We start from the raw sequence: 19596 nt of genomic DNA, 5'->3' as shown, positions 1-19596 counted from the left end.
CACCCCCATCTTCAGGCCTGGCTCTCTATCCACTCAGTCACCTCACTGCCCTTATATCATAGATTTCTAACAAGACAAACAGTAGGAGGTACAAAAGGGTAGAGTCCCCCTTACTTTGCCAAATCAATTATCTGGACTTTTATCTATATTCTGTCCATCCTCCTCCTCTACCACTCAACAACGACTTTGGTCCTACCCCTGGGGTGATGGGTTCTGATTTTGTCCTTATCTTGTCCAGTACCAGGTCCATGTTTCTTCCCCTCCTCCATTTCTAAACCATGATGTATAAGTATCCTTCTTCCTCCCTCCCTCTTTCCATTACCCTTTATGCATTATGAATTTGCTGCATTTACTCTTAGTCCATCCACCAATTCATTCTATGAATACTTTATGCATATGTGCTCATTTATTAGAATTAAATTATTTATCTGTTAGAATTTAAGCTTCTTGAAGGCAGGTATTGTCTTGGTTGTATTGGATCTTCATAGCTTATTACATTGCCTGGTACAGAGTAAATCCTTAAATAATAAATATTCTCTCTGTCTCTCTTTCCATCTCACTTTCTCTCTTCTCTTTCTCTTTCTCTCTCTTTCTCTTTCTCTCTCTTTCTCTCTGCTCTTCTCTCTCTCTCTCTCTCTCTCTCTCTCTCTCTCTCTCTCCATATATCTCTGTCTCTGTCTGTCTGTCTGTCTCTGTCTCTGTCTCTGTCTCTCCCCCCACTTAAGTCTTATATCCTATGAGGGGTCACTCCCTGGGTCAGAGATGAAGTAGGGGGGCAGTCTGGAAAGGGCATCTCCAATTAATGTAGCAGGGGTTTGGCTTGTAGTTCTTACTATTCTCCTAAGGGAAAAGATGAAACAGTACTAGCAATGCTTAGAGATGAGTCTAAGGATCTCTTCTAGCACTTTCCAGAAAAGGGGGAACTGCAAGAACTAGCCATGCTTTGAAATTCTATTCTGGATCTTGTCCTCCTGGGAATCGATTCACCCTCTCTTATGGCGGTCATTCCAACCCAGTGCCAACCTGTTCCTGGTGGCAGGAGAAAAGGAACTTTCTTTTCACATTCTTGTAATGTTTGCTCTTAGCTTTGTTTTAAAAGAGTCACTAGTTCTATTTCAAAAGTGAAGGGGATAAATATTGCAGTGGACTTTTGAGGGAATTTCCAAAAATGCCTTGTATTTTCTTAAAAGCTTAAGGTCTCCCATCCAACACCCTGGTTTTCTATTTGCTTAAGCAGCCCAAAGAAAGCTGGGGAATGCAAAAGAGCTGTGGTTGTCCCTCATCTTTTGTCCTAAAGCCTGACCTCTGCCTGGCATCCTCTGCATTGGCAAAGAGAAGGGTCTCTGTATTAAGTTCGGGGCTGAATGCTCATCGGATTCTTTACAAATCTGGTCCCTGGTTGGAGACCGGAGCACGTTGCATGCCAAGGGGAAGTCAGAGTGAGACTAATACCTGTGGTTTTCATATATTAAAAAAAAACTTTAAAAACTCATGTATTTGAAGAGGGATGAAGGCTGATTGTCCCTCTGCCAGGAGTTACACAAAGCTCAGAGCCCACATCCTGTGAGCTGTGGTTTTTAAGGACGCTGCTCATGAGTGACTTCTTACTCTGGGTGACAGGAAGCTTTAGTCAGTGATGTGTAAACTGCCCTTTTGTCTGCATGCCCTGCTCTAGCAGGAGTGAAGGGATGGCCCTTCAGGCCATTGACTCCTCAAGGCTCTCGGGGTCTGTGGACCACCTGTCGCAAGGCTTAGAAGGAGGTGCACCCTGAATTCTGACCCTGCCTTGTTCCAGCCAGCTTGTGCCCTTAGGATAACTGAAGCCACAAGGAAGAATTCGGATCCCTTTTGCACAATCTTCTCTCCAGCCCCAGAAATCAGAGCCTTAAGCTCAGGGTTGTAAAATGTTTCAGGTCTCCAGCCAATGTGAAATCCGAGGAGGGAAGTCATCCCGACCCTTCCGAGCACAGATCTCCGACCTGCCCGAATTATTCAGACATTCAGGAAGATTTCGAAGGAAATGATCAGGATCCGCATGTAGTGAGGAGGAGATGAAGATGATGCCCAAAGTACAGAAACTCAAGGTATCTTTGCAGAAAAGATGAGTGGAATGCAGAGGCCCGAGCTCATGAATTCTGCAGCTCTATGTGGGGGGTTAATACTCCTCTCCTACAGATAGATGGAGACTGAATGACACTCATGTTGACAGCTAGGATCAAGCAAGAGAAGGTCTTTTAAGTCCAAGGCCATATTGTATTTCCCCTACATTTCACCAATTCCTTTCTCCTCACTTCCCCACTCCCTTTGCAGAGAATCTTGGATTTGGAAGGGATATTAGAGGTAATCTAGTCCAACCTCCCACCCATGTTAGGAATTTTTTCTACAACATTGCCAAAGATGGGGGAGGAGTGTAGTGCAATGGCCTACGAAGTGGGGGACCAGGGGGCATATGGGGATACTTGGATCAAAGAGTATGGAGAGCTCAGTCAATTTTCTTTCAGACTAACACGCTGATAATCATAATAGTCCCAATTCACAACTCCACTGACTGCTTGAGGGCCCGTCTTCTTCTCACAGCCCTTCCCACAATGCTTGTTTACAGGTTTCTCATCTTAGTCAGTCTTTACTACATGAGGTGAAATGGCAGAAATTTTTTAGTTTTCGTTTCTCTTATTACTATTATTAACCAACACTCTGGAGGTGCTGTTGTCCATCAGTGAGGATGATCAGTGATCTCCAGATCCTCTCCATTTTGTCCAGAAAGAAGAGAAGATTCCAGAATCTCAAAGTTGGGGGGAATCATAGAGATCATCAAGACCACAACATACCCACGATCCATTTGAGGCAAAGGAAGGACTGACTGCAGAATTGTCCTCATCATCCCTCTCCCATTTTTGACCTTGGACCTTTTAATGTTTCCAGAACTTTTCTTCCTGTTGTCTTTATGGGGCTCGGAGGATATGCTAAGCAAAGTGTTACTTTATTTTTCCTCAAGGTATTATGCAGATTCTACCTTGCCAGAGAAGATTTTCCTGATCCCTGTAAGACTCCAGCTAAAAACACCATCTCCTGTAACAATCACAAAATCTGTTAGAATGGGTTTCAGAATCCATCATAGCTGGCAGGGTTTTTTTTATGGTTTTCAAAGCACTTTACTAATATTAAATCTTTTTATTTTCACAACAATTCTAGAAGGTAAATGCTTTGATCATCCAAATTGGACATATGAGAAAACAGGGGTTAAATGACTTACCCAGGTCATATAGTTAAGACACATAAGTGTCTGAAGCTAGATTTAAATTTAAATCTTCCCAATTCTAGGTCTAGTACTCCAACACCACACTGTCACCTAGCTACCTCTCATCCATCTAGTTCATCATGTCCCACTTATATATCTATCCCAAATTATAGATGACCCCAATATCCATCTAGAGCAGTGATTCCCAAAGCGGGTGCCACCTCCCCCTGGTGGGTGCTGCAGTGATCCAGGGAGAGTGGTGATGGCCACAGGTACATTTATCTTTCCTATTCATTGCTATTAAAATTAAAAAAAATAATTTCCAGGGGCGCTAAGTAATATTTTTTCTGGAAAGGGGGTGGGAGGCCAAAAAAGTTTGGGAACCACTGATCTAGAGCATACCTGAAAAATGGTTATCAACTGCAATCCTTACCTCAAATTCTCTCACATCCTATTTACTTCTCAAACCTCACAACTAGGTTTCTACCCAACCTCTGCCCTGTGATCCCTATGAAATTTATTATTTTAATCCTGTGAAAAATTGATTTTAATTCCATGAAATTTTAACTTTATAACATTCCTATTACATTTTATCTTAGATTTGTCCTAGTATTCTAATCCATCATATTCTCTCTTACTCTCTCTCTCATTGATCCTTTTTTCTCTTCTCTTTTAAAATTTTATCTCTTTCCATCTTCATTTTCCTTAATAACTCATTTGTGGCAGATAATATTCATAAAGTTTTTTGGGCTGAGAAAGTAGCCATGTAGGTTAATTGTTACCAATGATCTCTTGGAACCCTTTGATTACCATCTGTAATTTCTTTTTTTTTTTTTTTTTTGTAATTTCTTTTTGATTCGCCTTTTTTTTCCCTCCCTATCAATTGCATTACTCTTTCAAATATACGAAAAATGGATCCCATTGCACTTTCTGAGTCTCAAATCCGATACTTTCCCATGACCTAGTGGTGACCTTTGGTCCTCAAAGTCCCCAAAAGCTAAACAGATGCTCTCTGGCAAGTTCTACCCAGTTGGAAATACTTTAAGTGTAGTTTTAGCCTAATTAAGCATAGAGGGGTTCTTCTCCAGTAGGTTTGCCAAGATGTGACAAATGTGTTGCCCAGATTCCCTAGTGAAACAAATACAAAATGACTCTCAGGTCTTTGTTGTACTCTGTACTGTTGGTGGCAACACCACAGAGAAAAGGGGTAGAACAATAAAGATATACAATTTTTAGGACATTTACCAATTTCAACTTCACACTCCAAGTGTTCTCCAGGGAACAATTCATCAATTCTTTTTGTAGCAAGTACAAGGGACCACGACTCTTGAAAGCTATGACTATTGAGTGTAAAGTCCATTGGGGCTACTAATGGAGGTGGGCATCAAGTCGGAACCTGACGGTAGAATGTCTGTCCATGTTATGAGGTCAAGCTTAATAATGGTTCCTGATGGGCTCACCTTAGTGGGATGAGCTTTTAGAGGCAGAAAGGGGATATAGACAGAGAGTGATTGTGTAATGTTGGAAATAATGCTACAATGAACAGCACAAATCTTCAAATGGTCATCATTTTGAAATACTTTAAATAAGAGATCCTTACTTAATGACCAATAGTTTGTCTATTGCAAGAGAAATCAAATAATATCAACATCAACTTCCTCTTCCTAGTAGAACCAGAAGATTTGGGTTTTCAGTTATGTATGAGCTTGCTCTTACAACAATGACCAACATGGAAGTGTGTTTTGTGTGATAATAAAAATGACAGGTGTGGTTGTGCCACAGACAGAATACAGGGCCTGGAGTAAGGAAGATCTGAGTCCAAATCTGACCTCAGATACAAGCCATGCATCCCTGGACAAGTTATTGAATCTATTTGTCTCATTTTCCTGATCTGCAAAATGGGTGTAATTATAACATCTAAATCACAAGAGTTTGATAATTACATGAGTCAGTAGTTGTAAAACACTTAGCACAGTAACTGGCACGTGGTTAACACTATTATTGATTTCTCCTCAGAGAGACAACATAACATGACACAGTGCAGAGGATCTTAGTTGAATGTGTGTATTCATATTTATATATGTGTTCTGGACCCTTTTGGCAGGCTACTGAAGCTTATGGACCCCTTTCCAAGATCAATGTTTACAAATGTATAAATTTAAATAGATTTAGGGTTTTAAAAGAAACCAATTATTGAAATATCAAAATACAACTTTCCAAAAAAATAAGTTCACAGACTAGAGAAGATTATATTGGTGGTGACCAACTCAAATAGAATCTGGGACTGCTAAACCATACTTAAGGATATTTTCAGAACAGACATTGACTTGGAAAATCACATATTAGACTCATGCTTTCTTGAATTTTTAAATATTTTGTAAAATATTTCTCACTAATATATCAATTTGATTTTGACAGAATTTGGGAGTGTGTTAAATGCATCTTTTATACACACATACAATATGAGATAGCATTTTTTGGGTCATTTGATCATCTCTTATTCCTGTTCTTATGATAGCTAAGCAAAACAACTCCAGAAAAGAAGAATGTCCCTGGGCTATTAACATCTGTTTCTGAAGATAAAAACAGAGACACTTCTAAGAAGAGCTTCCCAGGTTCCTCCCAAATATAGTTGACATATAAAAGGAGGCTCAGTGCTTATGGTGACTATAGGGAAACTGGGAAAGAATTTTTTAAGAGTTAGAAAATATGGTTCCAAAGAGATATGAGAGAAAACCTCACCTCATCCAGCATGAAGGGAGGACACCCACAGATGTTGTCCATGGTACATGTTTGTTTGTTTTCAATGTACTAAGACATGCTGTTTTTTTTTCTTTTTCTTTGACTTTAAAAATGATATTTGTTCTATGGGATAGATCTCTGAGAAAGAGAGGGATACTAAGAAAAATTGATATGAAAAAACAAAAGAAATCAATAAAAACATCATAAAAACATGGTCCAAGACTAAAAATAATTAAATCTCAGAAGGTCATTGCCTATAAATCATGAAGCTTTATTTTCCCAAAAGAAGGTTTGGAAAGCATAGAATAAAGTAAATGACAAATGATATAGTAAAAACAGCAATGATTAAATTCTAAAGAAAAAAATGACCAATAGAAAATTATCTGGTTTCAGAATCAAAATTATAATAAAAGAAAGCATAAATATGAAAAAGAGACTACATACAATAATAATCACTCCAACATGACCTAACAAAATGCTATCAATGTAAAAATGAGAAATCAATAAAGGAACATATATAGACACAGATTCCTACCTATTTAAGTGAAGCAATCTCCAAAATACAGAGATTTGGGAAATTCAATTTAGGAGAGAAATGGGGTGCAAAGAGAGCCCAGAAACTGTCTAAATCAATTAACACTTCAACATGATCAACAACAGAGAGGCTTATTACCTGAGAACGACAGCACTGAATACCACCAATGAATAGAAAAGGATGAGGGATGTCATAAATACAATTTCAAAATACAGTGATCCCAGGAGTTCTCTTCTATCCAGTTGCCATATTCAGATCTTTCCAGAACTACTACAATCTCTCCCTGAGGGCCTCTATTCAACTCCAAACTCATGATGGCTATGAACACATGACAACTATAGCACATGTCCTACATGTCTTATCTACATGAGTCTGAAACTCAGTTTTAGGGTCCTCAATATAGGTGACTCAGTGTTAAAGTTGATATGGTAATGTCCAGGTTTAGAGGGACCTTATGAGTTTCAGAGGTCAGGAGATCTTGGGTACTTAGTACCATTACACAGCAGTAGGTGTCAATAGAACAATGTTTTCTAGGGAAGAAGATAACCATTTATAGGAGGATGAAATTCTAAATTTCTCAGGCTCCTGGGAGAGTAGATCAATCAGTCTTACAGTTGCTGCTTCTTTTAAACCATTTTCTTCTATCTTAGGATATATACTACCTATTGGTTCCAAGATAGAGGGGTGGTAAAGGCTTGACAACTGAGGTTGAATGAATTTCTCATGGTCACACAGCTAGGAAGTGTCTGAGGCTAGATTTGAACCCAGGACCTTCTGTCTTTTGGCCTCGTTCTGAATCCACTGAGCCACCTAACTGCCTCCACTACTTTTTTCAAGGTTTTTTTTCCTTCCCAGTTAATGTATAATGGTTTTGCCTCTTTTGCATGGAGGAAATAAATAAGTGTCTCCTATCTCCTATTTCTTATTAAATATCTCTCCATCCCCAATTCCTCTTTCTGGGGAGACCCTAGGCATGAGCTAAAATTAATTCTTATTTAATTTTCCCTCTGGGTGGGTTGTAAGGAGCCACAGAGTGTGAAAGAGATAATCTGCCCCATTCTTTAGAGCAGCGGCTCTCTCAAGGCTGAGTCTAGAGCTGAGATTGATCAGTGCATCGAAATTAAATTCAAAGCCATTCCGTGAGAGAGAAGACGCTGACCCTTTTTATTCTGATACTATCCCTTTTGGCCTGGAAAAGTGGTTTGTACCTGGCATGTGAATCAAAGATGTCGAGCTAAATTGGATTGAAGTGTTTAAGCTGTTGGCATGGCTGAGTGCTGGCGTGAGGAATTCTAAGCCTAAGTGCTGCCATAGGGAATGTTTTGATATGGTAACAACGAAGTTGACCACAGAATCTGTTAGTAAATAGATTCCTTTAGGCTGAACCAGGCAGATTGCATGAAGAAGTAATGTGATATGAAGTGGAGAGGCCAGATGGGATTGGGCTCTTGGGGACGATGAGCAGTTGTTCTGAAATCTCAGCGATGGACGGATGACCTTTCTGGCCTCTGGTCCCCCAGGAACGAAGCTGATCTGAACAGACTCCTTCCTCTGAGCTGGACCTGGCCACCAAGCTCAGTGGTGGTGCCCCCAAGGGCCCCAGTGGCTGTGATCTCTGTGGCTGGGGTCACTGCACGTTGCTTCGAACTCATCGCCCATTGAAGCAGCATGTCTCTGTATCTGCTAACCTAGAACCTCTCAGGTGATTTGATCATAGCTGAACTCGAAAACCTCACTTCTAGACTGTCATCAGGAAGACACAACAATTTCCTGAAACGCCTTTTCCATGGAGACTTTGTTTTGGTTAGAGCCAAGCACACAGCAACATGAGGCGAACAGCGAAGGGAGCATGTGGGAGAGAAAGCATGTTGGAGACAAGGAGGGAAACACACTTTCAAGTGAAGACTGATGGTCATAGTGCCTTGCCTGCATCAGATATGGGCTCTACAGAGAGATACCTTCTAGGGCCAAGTCTGCTCCCCCCACGCTCAGTCCTTATCAAACCCTGTACTGCTTGGATCTGGGAAATGCTTGGATTTTAAACATCAGTAAGGGAAAGGCAAATCTCAAAGGAATTGAGAGCCAGGCTTAGAGATGTGAGGTCCTGGGTTCAAATTTGGCCTTAGACATTCCTGGCTTTGTGACCCTGGGCAAGTCAGTTGATCTAGCCCTTACTACTCTTCTGCCTTGGAACCAATACACACTATTGATTCTAAGACAGAAGGTAAAGGTTTTTATTAAAAAAAAATAAAAAGAAATAAATGTAAGTAAACCAAGGCCCAAGGCAGCTAGGTGGTTTGATGGACAGAAACAGTAAGCTCTGAGTTCAAATCCATCCTCCAATACTAGATATATGATCCTGGGAAAGTCCCTTAGCTTCTGTTTGCCTTAATTCACTAGAGAGGAAAATGGCACTCCTCTCCACTATCATTGCCAAGAAAATTGCACTGACAGTTAGCCAACAGAATCACTGAGTCTATACCAGACCTCTGAAACTTTCCAGTCAAGGGAGTCCAAGTCACAACTAATTATCTAAGGCCTCATGTCCTTGTAACAAAATCATGGGCAAGTAGTGACTAGAGAAAGCAAATGTGTTTGGTTCTGTTTTAATTATAAAAACCTTCCTCATATTTCAAATTTTTTAATGTTTGTATTTTATTTTATTTAAAATTAATTTAATTGATTAAGAAAAAATGTCCATGGTTGCATGATTCATGTTCTTTCCCTCTCCTCCTCCCATAGCCAACTCACAATCCCACTGGGTTTTACACTCACATTTCAGATTGATGACATATAGAAAGGCCTTTCTCAGACAGTAGTGAGCTCCCCATGTCAGACGCTCCTCAGAAGGAAGCTCACGGGCCATTTGTGGGAGATGGGAGGAAGGGATTTTTGTCCCAGTCTGAGTTGGACCAACAAGTGTTTAAAAAAGACAACAACCTTTATCGTCATCTTAGAATCAATACCAAGTATCACTTCCAAGACACAAGAGCAGTAAGGGCTAGGCGATTGGGATTACATGATTTGCCCAGGATCACACAGCTAGGAAGTGACTGAGATCAGATTTGAACCCAGGACTTTCCTCTCCAGGTCTGGCTCTAAGGCCCTCTTTAACAAAGAAATTCTGTGAATTTACTCCTGACTGCAGGAACACTGCTCAATAAAGAGGGCAGAGTGGGAAAGTGGTTGAATGGCCAGAAGAATGGAGAGCTGGCCCATGGTCTATGTGCCCTCGGCCATTTCCCATGGCCTCTCACTCTCCCAGCCTCCCCTCAAAGGTTGGACTTGGCCTCAAAGACCTTAAAGATCTCTCCGAGGTCCAAACCAATGCTCCTATGTGTGCCATCACCACTTGTCAGGGGGTATATTCAATTCCATCGTATCCAACTACAGAAAGGAAGCTTTGACTGGGAATCAAAAGGGAGGCTCTAGAGGTGCCTTTTCAGAAAAGGGCTTCCTTCTCTCTGGAACACTGCTTTGGCGAGCCTGGGCATAGCCCTTCAAGCATCGAGCGCCCAGGGAACGAGCAAACCTGGACAATGCAGAGGAGGTGCTGCTCCGAATGGTCAGAGACAGCTTCCTTAAATTGGCTCCCTATTCCAGGGAGGCTAGTTGGCCATTGTTAGCAAAGCAGATCAAACAATGTCATATTGGTAGTAGTAATAGTTACTCTTGATAGTGTTTAAGGTTTGAAAAGCTCTTTGCAAACATCTCATTTGGTCCTTACAACCTGAAAGCTATGAACATTTATCATCCCACGTTTACAACTGAGGAAACTAAGGCAGAGTTCAGTGACTTGTTTGGGATCACACAATTAATACATGTTGGAAGCCATATTTGAACTCGGGTCCATGTTCTATCTACTCTATACACCTTTGAGATGGGTGGTGAACCTGCCATAGACTGGTGTTAGTAGTGAGGATAAAGCAGGTGGACGAACATTTCTCATGCCTCAGTTTCTCATCCAACAGGGCCAAGCAGGATTGGCTTAAGAACTGAGGGGATTAGGAGAGAAAGGGATAGTGGGGAGTGAGGCACTGAATGAGGCACATTGGCTGCATCTTATGACTCAATGCTGGATCAACTCGGTTCTCTTTCTATTCAATTACGGGTCTAGGTCAAATTCTGTCTGGTGAGAAACATCTATTCAGTTGTGGAAAGTGGGAGAAAACCCTGTTGTATTGTTTGAACCTTTCCCTGTGTTTTGGCACAAGGATAAGCTATACCTGCTGTTTAGAGATTCTTAACCAAGGACAGAGATTTCATCAGTCCTAAGACTAATGCAGGAAGTTTTCTGAGGATTGCTCCTCTATGTCGTATTTGAAAAGTGGCCCCATTCTGATCAATCTGTGATTGTTTTTATATTTCTTTGATTGTTTAAGGACATGTAAAGACACTCCAACGCCTCCCTCTCTGAATTTAGGGAATTATACCTCTTCAGACTCTCCCTTCTAATTTGTTAAGATGCCAATCTTTCCCCCAATTAGAAATCTGATTACTAAATGTCTTATTGTTTCCTTTTAATTAGTTGGTCTTATTTGATGAATTATTCTTAATATATAAAAATTGGTTTCTTCCTGTATTTGAGCTCCAGCCCTGAGCTGAGAAAGAGCCTGGTCTCAATTTGGTAGCCAATTGCCATGCATTGCTTGATAAATTGATACACTCAGAAGATTCGAACTTTGATTCTTTATTCATTTCACTTTCCCTCACTGTATACTTGCCAATGAATTAGCTCTGTGCCATGGAAGTACCGTGACTACAGACAGATTCATAATCCAATATTCCAAACCATTTGGGGTATTTCTTGAGGTTCCACAATCAGGGAATCACATTAAACTCAGTGAAAGACAAGACTGATTATAGTTTCATGGCCAGCCTAATTGGAGGCAGCTCTGTCTCCTCTGGCCCAGAAAACTGTGGAAACATTGCTGCGCCTCCCTTTTTATTTTCTCCAGTGGCAGCACCTGCTTTATCTTCCAAGAATGCAGTCAGACAACTCTGCTCAAGGGAGGGACCAGGTGGGACCTCACCGGGGCTCCATTTTCCTTTATATCTCAATGATCTTCTTGTGAGTCATAGCTAGGGATGCTCTATGATGTGACTTCCATTTCCATGGTGATGGCCTTGCTCCAAGAGCTTCAGGGCTCAATGCAACTCAGACACAGGTTTTAGAGAAGAAGGGTAGAGCGCCCACTTAACTAAAGTACTTGGAGCAAGACTTACAAGACAACAATTCTACATGGTGAGGCCCAAGATGAACATCTAGCAATAAGAGATTCCACAGGGGAAAGGGTGGGATCATGGTGAATTGACTTGCCTCATTCTTCCTCAAATTTTTTCCATGGGTCGGGACCTCTAGAGTTATTTCCTGGCCATGTAGGAACGTTAATGGAGGGGACTGGGTTCTAAATGACTATTTAGGTGGGTGGGGCTGGCCTGGAAAACTTTCTGCACTCTACCCATTAGCTTGAGTTTTCCTCTCAATTTCCAAAGACCCTACTCAGGCAAATTACATGCTGTTGATCCCCATCAATGTCCATCTGCCCCAGCCCCTACAGGATTTTGCCTTTCCTCTAGATGTCTAGTAGAGAAGTCATCTTGGGTCTTTTCAATGTAAAGAATGAGCACCATTTGCTTCAATGGAGTGACATGCAGTGGCTTAATGAACTGCCACAGCTGTGAAAAAGCATCCTAACAATGAGTACATTCTAAAATAGATCCCCTCACTTGGAGGGCACACAAACAAGCCACAGCCTTAGTGTGCTACAGAAGGCATCCCGAGAATGCTGGTCTGAAGTTTGACTTTTCACGCCTCCTATTAATTAAACCCCGAGTCTGCAGTTAGCATTTCACAATCCTGTTCCCTCCAGAGTCTATGGTTTCCTTCCTTCCAATAAAACTCTTTCCACCCCACCTTCTGTCCTTCAGGTCCATGTGGTGTTATGGGAACAAACCATTTGCACTTTCTTTAATATCAGTATTTCATGGACACTGAATAATATAAAGAGTCAAATAAACTTCTAGAATCCTTCTAGGGCTAGACAGAACATTTATTCAAGCCTCCCCATCTGACAGATGAGAAAGTCAAGGTTTAGTAGTATAGCCAGGTGAGTACCCTAAATTTTAGTTAAGTCCTCTTTCCACTACTCCAAGGCTGCTTAGGTACCATGGACTCAAAGTAGATAGCTGGCATCAAAAGCGGGAAGTTTGTTTTGCCCACACTGACTGTGTAACCCAGGGCAAGTCAAGCAACTTTTTAAGTTTTTAGGTTGCAAAAGAGGTAGTAATCTGCATCAGTGGAAGTTCACCAGAATGTCACTTATGCCATTCAAATCACACTTTCAATCTATAAAGAGGAAGGAAGGAAGGAAGGAAAGAAGGAAGGAGGGAAGGAAGAATAGATGAGAGGGAGAGAAGTAGAGGAAGGAGGAGAGAGAAGAGTTTTAAACTTGCTGTCAGAGGACTTGAATTCATATCCATCTCTATACCTTACCCTCTATGTAAACCTGAACGAGTCCCTTCATCTCCCTGGACCTTTTTTCTTTATATGTCAAATGGGCATCAAGTCATCTTTGCTGTCCTTTGTAAAAAGGTAGAGGGTTTTGGGAATGGATTAACCTGGGCCAATGTGATTAGGTTAACTGTAGGATAACAGATTCAGTCCAGGAAAAACCTGTCTTGAGTTAACAAATACAGATCAGTATATATCAGGGATGGATGTTGGATTTATTAACAAAGAAAGGTAAAAAGGGAAATTTGGATAATCCTAATCTAATGCCAACTACCTAAAACCCCACATCTAAATATCTCTTCACAGAGATTTCTTCAGAGTGATTTTCCTACTCTAATCCTCTCTTCACTATCTAAAATCCCAATTCCTGTTCTTGGCTAAACTAACACTAAACCCTCTTTTGCTGATTTTAAGGAAAGGGTCTGTGTAAGCTTGATGGGGCCCAAATAAGGTCCAAGATCCAAAAGGATCTAGGCCTGGTCTCACAATCAGATGCCAGATGGTTCAGGACCACCAGGAATTCAGCAGATATTAACCAGCCAGCAGGAAAGCAGGATAACAGAGCAGCAGGTAGTATGGGAAGCTAAGGTAGAAAACAGTCACAGTACCTCCAGGTCAAGACCAGAGGAAGGACACAGCTCAAGCCCCAAATGTCCCTCAGTAACAGCTTAGCTTTCCCCTGTTGAATTCCAGGATCTTTTACTCTGTTGCCTCCTGCCTCTGTCCTCTGCAGACTTACACACTTTCCTCCTTAACTTAACTTTTCCTTATAACACCTCTCAATATTTTCCTCAATAAAAATCTGTAATACTTTGTTTCTTGGACCATTTAAAGGTTTGACTGATGAGGGTAAGCTTTGGCACTTACTAATGTACTATGTAATAGCTTCTTGTACAAGATCTGGGGGGCTCTCGGCAGGAGATGTCTACTATCCCTTAATGATCTAAAGCTATGGTTCTATGATATCTGATTGACATAAATTAGTGCATAAAAGTAAATACAGAGGGGCTATAATAGAGACTTAAAGAGAAAGGCACTAAAATTTAGAGGTAGGAACTAAAAAATCTGATTTCATTTACTTATTTTTGATGAGGTAGCATTTGAGCTGAGGCTTAAGGGAACCCATGTTTTGGTCATGTCATTATTAAGTTTGAGAGCACTATGAGCACGGGGAAGAAACATAGAAACAGAGATATAGAAGATGAAACTTGGTGTGTGGTGAACAGCAAACAACACAGTATGGTCAGGCAATAGAATGCATGTGAATATTTGGGTCTGTGTTAGTAGTGGTGTATAATGGATTGAAAGACTAGAAAAATGGGAAGCTAAGAGAGATCTTTCTCCTGGAGGGGATAAAGATAAATATAGACATCCATGCAGCTGCCAGAGAACTCTTCCCAACTCTTGTCATTATGCAGTAGAAGAAAGCAGAGACTGAAAGAGACCTTAGAAGTGCCTACAGAGGAGGAAACTCAGAGACAGATTCACCTGCTGTTCTTTCATTTTTTTTAGCTAAGTTGCAGAGATTGGATTTAAACCCAGGCCCTCAAATGTTCAATCAATTCATCTTTTCACTCTCTCATGTTGGCAACATAAAGGCCACTTCAGTGGATAGAAAGCCAGACCTAGAGAAGGAGGTTCTCAATCAAATCTGACCTCAGACACTTCTTAGGGCAAGACCTTTAACCTAAATTGCCTTGACCTTACCATTCTTCTGCCTGGGAATGATATTTATTATAATTCCAATATGGAAAGTGTTTGCTTGTTTTTTTAAAGACATAACATAACATAGTAGACGTCATGCTGAACTTGGAATCAGGAAATGGTGTGCACAAATTATTCACTGCATGTTTATAAGTTCTGTAATCATGGGATAAACCAGTTTCCTTATGTGTAAATAAAATGGAGACTATGTTAGAAATTACTACACTGATCTGTTGAAGTAATTCTATATTATAAAATGTGTAAAATCCTTTGGGAACTTTAGACAAGGAAAAAGTTCAGTGAATGATATTATTTATTCTAAAAATCAAATCTTTACTGATATATTGCCTACATTTTCATCTCTCTTTACTCCCAGAGAGCAATTCTATGTAGTAAAGACATGTTTTCTTAAAGGAAAGTAGATGTGAAGATGAAAATCAGCAAAACTAAGAAACAAAGTGGAAAAAATATGAAAATACATGTAATATCCCACACATGTGGACCTCCCACTTCTGCAAAGGAGGGGTGAGAAGGTACCTTCTCATATTTCTTCTCCGGTCATGTTGGTACTTTGTAATTTGGCAAGATTCATTTCCCTTTGTGTGTGTGTGGTTGGTTGTTCCATTCATTTTCATTGTAATTGTTAGGTCTATTGTTTTTGTGGCTCAGCTTACTTACCTTTGCATCAGTTCATGTGATTCTTTCCATTCCCTTTTCTATTCATCCTATCCATCATTTATCACAACTCACTAACTTTTCCATTACATTCATGTACCAGAGTTTGGTTAGTCATTTCTCATTTGATGGACACCTATTTTGTTTTCGGTTCTTTGCTACTTAAGAAGTAGTATATCTGGGGCTTTCTTTGTATGAATGACCTCTAGGTGGAATATGCCTACTAAGAAAAGCTCTTGGTGAAAGGATTTGGATATTTTAGTCACTTTATTTTCATAATTCCAAATTGCTTTTCCAAATGGTTGATTAATCCATGGCTCTATCAATGAAGAACTGAATTAATCTGTCCAAGATCCCTCCAACATGGAGTGGTCTTAACCTGTGTCTTTTTAGTCAATTTTGGTGAGTGAAGGACGAAACCCCAGGATTCTTTGATCATTATTATTATTAGTTATTTGGAGCATTCTTTCATATGGTTGTTAATAGTTTACATTTCTTCTTTTGAAAACTCTTGCTTCATCTGCTTTAACCACTTAGCTATGGAAGAATCAGAGGAACTGAAATTATAAGAATTTATAAAGCACTTGCTATGTGTTGGGCACTATGATAAATGTTTTAAAAATATTATTTCATCTCACCCTCATAATAGTCCTGAGTGAAATGCTCTTGTTTTCTCCATTTTATAGTGGAGGAAACTGGGACAGACCTAGTTTAAATGATCTGTCCAAGGTCACACAGGAAGAGTCTCAATCTGGATTTGAACTCATTCTTCCTGACTTCAGACTCACAGATCTTTCCATTGCAACACCTAGCTGCCAAAGGCAGATAAAAAATGGGTTTATATTGTTATTTATAAGGTCTTTTTTATGTGAATCTATGATTCTATTTTTATGATAATTTTATATGATAATATAAAAAGCACATTTTCTACCATTATTCACAGTATCTTTTCCCTTGGTTTCTTTTTTTTTAAATGTGGGACCTGAATTTATTTACACATAAATATCTATCTTGAAGAATATATCCCACTGATTTTCTAAACTCCCCTATAGAAATGTGTGCCTACACAAATACCTTGTGTACAGGCACTTTTTCTTTATAGGTGTAACTCTTCCCAGTGGGATTCAAAGATTCAATTGTACGGACTCCTCAAGATTATCAACATTTGCAGAATATTGAGTCTGCTAACTAGAGGCAGAGAACTTGACTTACTTCTGGCAAAACCTCTGAGCATGAAATTAAAGATATGGTTTGTGGACATTTAGAAAGAGAAACAGTACAGGAACCCAAATGCACTTGGTCAAAAATAGATTATTCTAGACCAACCTTATTTCTATTTTTTATGGGGTCATAAGTGTGGTTGAACAGTGAAACCCTGTAGTTCACTTATTCATTAGCAAAACATTTGATAGAGCAAACAACTGCAAAGAGACCAAAGATCAGAACAAAGACATGACTATCAGACTTAACTCTTACAAGATGGTAACTTTGGAGAATCTGGTTTTGTTGTACTGGTGGGTATAAAACCATATTTTAAAGGAAATGAGTGAAAAAGAAGGAATTGGAGAAAGAAGGGAAGGGAAGGAAAAAGGAAGAATATTTATTAGCCATCTACTATGTGTCAGTTATTATGATGAATGTTTTACCAAGATTAATACTACTTATAGCTGGGAAGTAGGCAATTATCATTCCCATTTTATAGTTAAGGAAACTGAAACAAACAGAGATGAAATGACTTGTCCAGGGTCACAAAGGTAATAAATCTGAGGCCAGATTTCAAACCACTTCTCCTTGACTCCAGTCTCACTCTGGACTCTGGTGAGCTGAAGTTTCCTCTAAAGAGGTGATGGTGAACCAATCAATGAATCAACAAAGTGTTTATTAAGCCTATTATGGACCAGACACTATGTTATGTGCTGGAAACATCAGTAGAGAGACAGAGACAGAGAGACAGAGAAACAAATTTCTACATTCAATGAATTTACATTTAATGGGGGAGACAGCAGATGCATGTGAACTGTAAAGATAGGATTAACTCTCTCCTTGTCTATCTTTAGCTAAACAAATAACACGGAGAACTTAAAGTACTCCTACTTGATACTAAGTAAGAGAGTTTGCAATTCACTTACTAGGGTAAGCTCACGCTTCCAAAGGTTGCTGCACCTCCCCCTGGGCAGTGCTAGGCAAATGAAAAGATGGCAATTGGTTTCCATAAAGTCGGGGAGCAACTGGAAGTGACATTGAGAAAACTGCTTTTAAAAGTCCAGCTTGAGAATTCAGTGATGCTCTTTGCATTGGTGAGCCGGACTGGAGTAGGAGACTTTTTCCCTGGATCCTACCTTGCCTTGCAATGGTGAGTGGAGTGATTCCTTCCTTGGTTCTTTGGTGAGGAGATCCTCTCTGCTTGTTAGTGCATTGGTGGAACACTTCCTTCAGCATGAGTTCTGGTGATATTCTTGGCGTCTTATCCTCATATGCACTGAAGGTTCTTGGCGGATTCTTCAGAACCTCTGCCTCTTGAGATTTTGGCTTCCTAATTAGGACTTTGGATTCTGGTGAGATTCCCTTTTGTATTCACATTTGCAGTCTGGAGACATTAAGATTGAACTTAGGGTATTTCTAGCTACATAGTAATTTCTGCTCTTAATCTACATTTTCCCACTTTCACTCTTTTTACCTCTTTGTAAATAAAGCTGCTAAATGTAATTTTGACTTAAGCTGTCATATTTTTATATTGGTAACCACAATATTACTTTAGAATTCTCATTATTTAGCATAAAACTTAAATTTAAATTCTTACAGAACAAATACACAGCATAATAAAGTTTGTATACTAAACATATACACATATACGGGTATGCATTCATAAACATACACACAAGCACAATAAAGGTAAATAATAGGTAATTTGGGAGGGAAAACACATGAAACTGGGGGATCTAGAGCTTAGCACAGCGAAGCACTTACCTTTGTTGGGCACATAGTAGGTGTTTAATAAATGCTTTTTGACTTTCTGATTAGAAAAGACTTCATACAAAAGATGGCGCCTGAGCTTCACGTAAAAGGACAAGGGAGGACAAAATTATCAAGGGATAATTTTCAAAATGCAGTGAAATATCAGGGCACAAATGAGGCAAGCCATTGGGGATAGTGAAAAAGACTAGGCTGAATGCTGTTGGAACTGCCTCCACAGATGTTCCATAACACAAGATTATGAGGAAAGAGAAGACTGAGTGATGATCTGGGGTCAAGAGACAATGGACAAAAGACAAGGAAGAGATAGGGTCAAAGGTAGAGGATGACATATAGGTGGACTAGTTAGGAAAATCAAGGCCAGAGTATGAGGGGAAAGTCTGTAAAGTGCTCTACAAATCTTAGAGTTATAGGGTTTGAGTTGTTATAATCCCCAGAGTGAGTATGAGTTATTGATGAAAAATAACTGATGCCCTACATATTATGAAAGATGTGAGGTTCTAGTAGCTTTAATAAATAGAAGACAAAGGGTCATTTGATTTCCCTCTTCACCTACTCCATGATCTCCATCCTAAAGGCTCTCCTGTTTACATTAAAAAACCTTACTCTAGAACAGGGGTCGGCAACCTTTTTGGCTGTGAGAGCCATAAACACATTTTTTAAAATGTAATTTTGTGAGAGCCGTACAGTGCTCACAGTACACGTTCCTGTAACAGTGCCTGAAAAAAAATTGACTTTATGGCTCCTGCAGAAAGAGCCATATCTGGCCCTCAAAAGAGCCAGATATGGCTCAAGAACCATATGTTGCAGACCCCTGCTCTAGAAGAAACTTCATCCTGAGGCCCTGCTGTCCTGCTTAGCAACTACCTATCTCTCCTAGAACACAATTTCAGGAAAGCCCAGATATGCTTTATGTTTTTCTCTGCCTTCTAGCTACCTCCTCCTCAGCCTTTTTGTTCAACATGTACTCTACCATTTCCCCTGGATGGGTAGTGTCATTCTACTCTGATTTGATCCCATTGGACAGTTCTATAACACTAGGGAGCTGATTTCCTCTCCTTTATATTTTATACTTGTCCCAATAGATGGAAGCTCCTTGAGGGCAGGAACTATCTTTGCTTTTATATTTTTGTCTCCCAGTAGTTCACACAATGTTTAGCATAAAGTACTTTATAAATATTCCTTCTTTTCCTTCCTTCCTTCCTTCCTTCCTTC

The sequence above is a fragment of the Gracilinanus agilis genome, chromosome 3 (genome assembly GCF_016433145.1).
Source record: "Gracilinanus agilis isolate LMUSP501 chromosome 3, AgileGrace, whole genome shotgun sequence".
NCBI classification, from domain to species: domain Eukaryota; kingdom Metazoa; phylum Chordata; class Mammalia; order Didelphimorphia; family Didelphidae; genus Gracilinanus; species Gracilinanus agilis.
Note: the sequence above shows the minus strand (reverse complement) of the source record.